Raw genomic sequence first — 7,052 nt, 5'->3', positions numbered from 1 at the left:
TGCTAGAGAGGATGTGGAGAAAGCGAAAGTCTCCTCCGTTGCTGGTGGGAATGTAAACTTGTACAACTTTGGAAATCAGTCTGGGTCATTCTCAAACAATTAGTTTAAGACCTCAAGATCCAGCTATACCACTCCTAGGCAGTATGTAACAAGGACATTTGTTCAACCATGTTTGTATCAGCATTTTTTATAATAGCCAGAATCCAGAAAAAAATCAGATGTCCCTCAAAGGAGGAATGGATACAGAAATTGTGGTACATTTACACAATAGAATACTAATCAGCATTTAAAATAAGGAAATTATGATATTTGCATGCAAATGGTGAGATCTATAAAATATCATCCTGAGTGAAGTATCTCAGAAGCAGAAACACACACATGGTATATACTCACTTATAAGTTGATATAAGACACGTAATATAGGATAAACATACAAAAATCTGTACACCTAAAGAAGCTAAGCAAGATAAGATGCTCTGGGTAAGATGCTAAATCTTCATTCAGAAAGGCAAATGAGACAGATAACAGAAGAGTGAGAAAATATGGAACAGGACAAGAGCCTACCACAGAGGACCTCTGAAAGACTCGACCTAGCAATGTATCAAAACATATGCTGAGACTCATAGCCAAACATTGGACAGAGTGCAGGGAATCTTATGAAAGAAGGGGGAGATGAAGTGACCAACAAAGCCATAAAAACTGAGCCCTGGGTGCCCTAAAAAGAATGATAAACCAACCAAGGACAATGCATACAGAAGACCTAAAACCCTGCCTCAGATGTAGCTCATAGGCTCATTCTCCATGTGGAGTGCCTAGTAAGGGGAGCAGGCAAATTCTCTGGCATGAACTAGGTGGTAGGTTCTCTGATTGCTTTCCCTGGAGGGTACAGGCTTGCCAATCCACACAGGAAGACAAAGCACCAAATCCTGATTTGATGTTATTGTCTAAGGTCAGATAGAAGAGGAGAAGAACCACCCCTATCAGTGGATTAGGGGAGGGCTATAGAAGGAACAAAAGGAGGGAGGGAGGATGGAATTGTGAGGAGACAAGGGGGGACCACATTTGGGATACAATTAAATAAATTGTAAGAAATGATAAGAATAAAGAAGAGGAAAAAAAAAGAGAGAAGCCAAGAATACATTCTGTGGAAATTCTAGGAGTCATTAATTTAAACCTGTGACCATAGCAGCTTTAATCTCACAGCAAAGGAAAACCCAACAGAAACTAACAAGTATTTTCCCCACAACTTCATGGAATTAAAAGAGGACTCTAAAATGAGAGAATGGAAGGGGAAGGAAACAAAGGAGATTTCTTCATGAAATCGTCTCAGTAGATCAACTCTGGCTAGCATGTTTAATTCCAGAAATTCATCTTCTATGGTAATTTAGAAATTAATAGTATTTAAAGAGGGTTTTGATGGTCTTGCTTGCACAGGAACTAGTGATTTAAAAAAAAAATGACTCCAGAAGCGGGCACACAGCCTTTTTTAAATCAAGCAATATTTTCTTCTTCTTTTTTTTAATATTTATTTTATTCGCAATTTATTCATTATATATCTAGACTGAAGTCCTCTCCCTAAACTTCCCCATTCCCACCAGCCACCCTCATCCCTTCCCCTAGTCCACTGAAAGGGGGAGTGCTTCACTATTGCCTTCTGCTCATAGCTGGTTAAGTCTCATCAGGACTCCATAGATCTTCTTACTCCGTGGCCTTGCAAGGCTGTATCATCAGGGACGAGTGATCAGAAAGCAGACAACTGAGTTCATGATAGAGGCAGCCCCTGCTCCCCTCAATCAGAGATTCACATGGACTTGTATAAAAAAAAACAGTTCTCTGAAGAAAGAAATAAAAGAAGATAATCAGAAAATGGAAGTATCTTCCATGCTCATAGTTTTGCAGTATTAACTTAGTAAAAATGGCATACCAAAAGCAACCTATGGATTCAAGGCAATTCCCATCAAATTACCAACACAACTTTTTTTTTTTATTTAGTTAACACAACTTTTTTTTTTTATTTAGTTAACGTAGAACACAATGCTGGGCAATGATTACTCCCTCCTAAACCTCCAAGCCCTCATATTTTCCTAACATTTAGATTTTACCCATTATACTTGCTTTTTGTGATATATTAGGTCCGGTCCATCTCTCCACATAGTTCCAAGATCTCTCTCCTACTCAAGCTCTCCTCTCTGTGCTTTCTGCTCCCACCTTTTCCTGTTCTCCAGCTCCTCCCCTCTTTCCTGTCCTCTGGCTCCTCCCCTCTCCCACTTACTTCCTTTCCCTGCTCAACATTGTGGCTAGTTGCTTTATTTGGAATTTTTCACCAAGTTGAGACAGGATGTTTAGAATAAGTATCACAATGCAAAGTCCGGATTGAAACGAGAGAGGGGGGTTGAATGAACAAGGGTAAAGTGTATACATTTCAAAAGAACATTATACCAACATTAATATTAGATCAGTGTTGGGACATTCAAGTGTTCTTCAATTAGAGTTTTTCATATATCATGATATTGATGCAACTTTCCATCATATACCAAGGATGGGAAGATACATATTACATTAATATTTACTGGGTGTACTCTATATTTATGAAACGTTCATCATGAGGGTGAATGCTTCCCATTGACTCCATAGTGCAGAATGGATTTACAGAATTCTGGACTTATCTGAATACACTGAAAGGAATCTCTTCACTGCAAGTGTAATAGAATCAAGTAAATATACTGGAAGGTCAGTGCTGTCCTTGTAATCAATCCTTGAAGCAACTAGAATAATTATATTTTCAGAAATATCTAACTTACAATCTTAAGGATGGTCTGCCTTTCATGTTGTAACTTTAACTAAATCTACCACATTATTATTTTATAGAAGCTTTTACAATGGTGTGTTACGTTGCATTTACTTTAATAATTCTATATTTTTTAGATACTTGTAATCATTTCCCTTGGCATATGTTCAAACTGTAAAAATTACTTTATGTCGATTTTGCTATTTTTAAAACATTTAGGCACTTTTTAAAATATAAAATCTTACAAGGACCATCCGAATAATATTGTTTATATTGGCATATAAATAACAGAAGAATTCTAATAGTTTAAAATGATAAATATAAATAATAAAACAGATAAATTGAGGTGTGCTCCTCTGCCAGAACACCCGGAATAACAGAATAAAAGATCCAAATAGTAAGTATAGGTTTAATTGATAAAATTAAAGATTCAAAATATGGACAAATTTTATTAATATATCTGTTGGTGAAATTAAAAGATCATTGTAGTTTTTCATGTTGTTGTTTTTTCTTTAAAGCTATAGGCTTGCTCCTCACTATCCAACACAACTCTTTACAGATCTTGAAAGAAAAATTCTCACCTTTATATGGAATAACAAGGAACCCAGAATAGCTAAAACAATCCTGTACAGTAAAAGATCTTCTGGAGGTATCTCCATCCCTGAACTCAAGCTGTACTCTAGACATCAGTAATAAAAACTATATGGTAATGGCATAGAAACAGCCTGGTGGATCAACAGTATTGAATAGAAACCCCAGAAATAAACCCACACACGTATGAACACCTGATATTTGACAAAGATTCCAAAACCATACGATGGGAAAAAAAATATACCATCTTCAACAAATAGTGCTGGACTAAGTGGAAGTCCACATATAGAAAAATGCAAATAGACCATTTATATCACTCTGCAAAAAATTAAATTCAAGCGTACCAAAGACCTCAACATAAAACCAGGCACACTAATTCTTTTCTAAGAAAAAGTGTGGAAGAGCCTCGAACTCATTGGCACAGAAGACAATTTCCTGATCAGAACATCAAGCAATAATTTTATAAAGACCAGTAGATCACAACTTCAGAGAATGTTGCCATCAAAGAAAAAAAATGTTAGAGTATGAACAAAAATGAATAACATAGCAGAAATAAAAAACCTTGAAATTTTCATATCATCTAATAATGAAAAAAATATATAAGAAGTAAATTATAGACACAGTATTACGTACAAAGTACAAGAAACAGAAAATATATAAAGTGTCATTACAAGGAGTTGAGATTCACATGTGTACTCCCAGAGTTGAGGAGACAGAATCAGGAAGATTTTGAGTTTTTTTCCAGCCTTGGGTGCAAAGCAAGTTCTAGTCCAGAGAGATCTACACAGAGATACAACCACTCAAATATGTGTCCCTACCTTTGTGAGGGAGGGGAGCCCATGTCCATTTCCCCTTCTCACCACTGAGATACCATCTAGCTTAGACCTGTACTAGACCTGTGTATGTTACCACAGTCTCTGTGAGTTTATATGTGCATTGGTCCTGCTGGGTCTGGAAGACACTGTTTCCTTGATGTCTTCCATCAGTTCTGGCTCTCCAAATCTATCTGTTTCCTCTTCTGCAGAGTTTCCTGAGCCCACCATGGAAGGGTTTAATGAAGATACTCCATTTAGGACAGAATTCTCCAAGTTCTCTCAGTTGTTTCACTTTGTCTACGTGTAAGTCTCTATATTAGTTCCCATTTACTGCAGGAAGTATCTTCTCTGGTGAGGGATGAGTGAGAATCTAATCGACGGGTAGAAAAGAATGTCATTGGGAGTCATTTCCTTACTATGTCCCTTCAGCACTCCGCTATTGTATCAGGACATATTTGACATTCTAGTCTTTTCTATGGTGGTTTATTTGTTATAAAGTATGAGCTAAAAGTGTGGGTTATATGCATCTGTACTTTTGTTAACTCATTTCATATATTCTTTCTTTATCAGTTTTGTTTATCATTGGTTTATATTCCAGTTTGCTTTGACCCCAAACTCTTTGTAGATTTACATCTGTCATTTGACTCAGAAAGTGTATGTAATTACTAGTTGGTGTGTTTCTTGAGAAAACAAACAATTGAGTACAATTTTTTAGCCTTTTCCAACAGTATGTGCATTTGTATTTCTGAGTTGGGCACAAAAAGCTCATTAGGAAATAATTTCTAATAATTTTTAATTTCTATAATTTGGTGGGGTCTAAATGGACTAAATTGTTATTTTTTTCCCTTACTCCTCAACTATACGGAGTTTTCTGTCTTGCAGAGGTGGACAAGATACTAATATGTTCTTTCTCGCTAACATTGTCCATCTAGTCCTCTCATAACATCAACATTTTTCTGTGCTCTCACAATTCACACACCACTTCTTTTTTCTATACTTATAGTATTCTTTATTATCTTTGGAAGTGCTGTCTTCATGGTCATTTCCTAACTTTCTGATTTTTCTGGTAATATCCTAATTACTTTCTCAAGTGAAAATTGAATTTTTCTGGGCAGAGGCAACTTATTTGGTAATTACCTATCAGGATCTACCATCAGGCACTACGAAAAATGGAAGAAAGGAAAAAAGAAGGTAGGAAGGAAGGAAGGAATAATGTCTCTTAATTTCAAGCAGCAGAGTTTGTAGTAATATGATACAGAGAAATACAAAGATAATATTTAGTCCTTTTGGCATCTTCATATAAAGGTTTTTCATACCAAAAGACATCAGTATGATTGGATCCATAATTTTGTAAGGGGCTCTGCAAACTTTTTCATCATGTTTACAGGCACAGCTGCTATCAACGCAGAAGGGGGAAGTGTGCAGGGCCAGGGCTGTGTGTGGTACAGGCAGCTGCTGAGACTCTCAAGGATGTTTGTGTTGGAGGCTGAAGCACTGTGGGAGGAACACTAATACCCTGCAGACAATAGTAAACTGCTAGGTCTTCAGCCTGCACACTGCCTATACTGAGAGTGAAAACTGTCCCAGATCCACTGCCTGTGAAGCGATAAGGAAGCCCAGTGTGCTGAGTGGATGCCTAGTAGATCAGCATCTTAGGGGATTGCCCTGGTTTCTACTGGTACCAGGACAGCAAGTTCTTTTGTTTGCCAATGTATAAAAGATTCTGACTGGACCTGCAGCTGATGGTGATTTTCTCTTCCTCTGACACAGCCAGGGAAGATGGAGACTGAGTCATCACAATCTCTGCACTGGCACCTGCAATCAGAAATACACAATGAATATGCATATAGATAAAAACTCAGATTGTAAAAACATGTAAAATTTGTATTTAATATCTTTATACTCTCATTTTGTCAGTGTTATTATTTAATAATACCCTGGCACCCTCACTAAATTTCTTATTATAAATAAGTCACTCTGTAAAGATTATAAATAATATTTTTAATTTCTCACCAGACACCCAAAACAGCAGGGATATGAGGACCTGAGTCAGTGACTTCATCTTGCTCCCTCTGCTGTCTGATCCAGTTCAGTTTTCACTGCAAAGGCTGTATTATAAATTCTCAGCAGGTGGGCTAGACTGCAGAGGGCCCATGCAAAACAGTCAGCAAATGCATAAGCCTTCCAAGTGTCTGTGAGTGTAACTGGTGTCAATCAAGAGTCAAAAATACTATTACAGGAAGCATGAGCAATCACTGAAAAAGATTGCCTTACAGCTCTTAAACAGAAAAGTACTAGGTGCTCTAATAGCAGATCTGGGTTAAAATCAGAGATATATTTAAATCAATTGGCTTCTTTAGAAACATTAGTAGAGCTATCTCAAATTCACAGTTTTTGGTATATGTTAACAAAATCACAAAACAGCAACAAAAGTAACAGAGAAAGCATGTCATAAGAAAAAGAGGACAGAGCGGAAAAAAGATGAAAGAACAAAAGAGAATTGAGGATAACTGTGTTCAGTGTTACACATTTCTAAAGCCTCTCTGAAATGGAGAAACAGAACAGGGCCTCAGACATTTGGGCTTTAGTTTCTGAGATAAACTAGGGACTAAGATGTAAAGACTAGCCCAGAATTCACTCTGTGGATATCTTGGCAGACATTAATTTAAGACTGAGATCAGAGAAACTTTAATCTCAAAGCAAAGGATACCCAGGAAAAACTTACAAGTATCCTAGTCACAACTTCAGGAAATTGAAAGTGTCTAAATCTGGAGAAATGATTGCAGAAAAAATAGGTTTTTCATGAACTCATTTCTGTAGGCCAACACTGCCATGAGATTTCATTCAAGAAATACAAA

General features: G+C 36.9%; 1 long non-coding RNA gene across 1 annotated transcript; it reads right to left on the bottom strand.

Moving 5' to 3' along the window:
* Positions 1–1,728: 1,728 nt before the first annotated feature.
* Positions 1,729–6,265, bottom strand: LOC132653938 (uncharacterized). The gene is made up of 3 exons (XR_009591757.1): positions 6,208–6,265; positions 5,928–6,009; positions 1,729–1,833 (listed from the first exon to the last, which is right to left on the bottom strand). It is a non-coding gene; the product is annotated as an uncharacterized LOC132653938 (long non-coding RNA).
* Between the last annotated feature and the right edge of the window lie 787 nt (positions 6,266–7,052).

Source organism: Meriones unguiculatus, chromosome 5, assembly GCF_030254825.1.
Source record: "Meriones unguiculatus strain TT.TT164.6M chromosome 5, Bangor_MerUng_6.1, whole genome shotgun sequence".
Lineage (NCBI taxonomy): Eukaryota > Metazoa > Chordata > Mammalia > Rodentia > Muridae > Meriones > Meriones unguiculatus.
The sequence above is the reverse complement of the archived record's forward strand: the minus strand, read 5'-3'. Positions and strand labels throughout refer to the sequence as shown.